This window comes from Lupinus angustifolius, chromosome LG09 (genome assembly GCF_001865875.1).
Source record: "Lupinus angustifolius cultivar Tanjil chromosome LG09, LupAngTanjil_v1.0, whole genome shotgun sequence".
In the NCBI taxonomy this organism is placed as follows: domain Eukaryota; kingdom Viridiplantae; phylum Streptophyta; class Magnoliopsida; order Fabales; family Fabaceae; genus Lupinus; species Lupinus angustifolius.
The window spans coordinates 8188223-8188645 of record NC_032017.1 but is presented as its reverse complement, the minus strand read 5'-3'; positions in this window follow the sequence as shown (position 1 = coordinate 8188645).

The window sequence follows — 423 nt, the reverse complement described above, 5'->3', positions numbered from 1 at the left end:
CCAAAGACTAGATATTGATGTTGTGTTAGGTATCTTGTGATGGGTCTATTATGTGAACATGTCTTGTTTTAAATATATTACATGACTTGTTTGTTTATATTTGAACATGTTATTAATTCTTTGTTATATGGATTCAGTGTCTTTTACCAATGCTGCAAATTTTCCTGCTCAAATCAGTAACATCCCACTACTGAATGGGACAAACTTTAAGGTCTGGAAGGAAGCCGTAGAAATCATTATCGGCTGTATGGATTTGGATCTGGCACTTCGTGTGGAGAAATCCATTTCCATTGCGAAAAACCTCGATGAGGCTAAAATTGAAAAATTGGAACGCTCTAACCGAATGTGCTTGATGATCATGAAACGCTCTATTCCAGATGCGTTTCGGGGCTCTATATCTGAGGGTGAAAGTGCAAGGAAGTT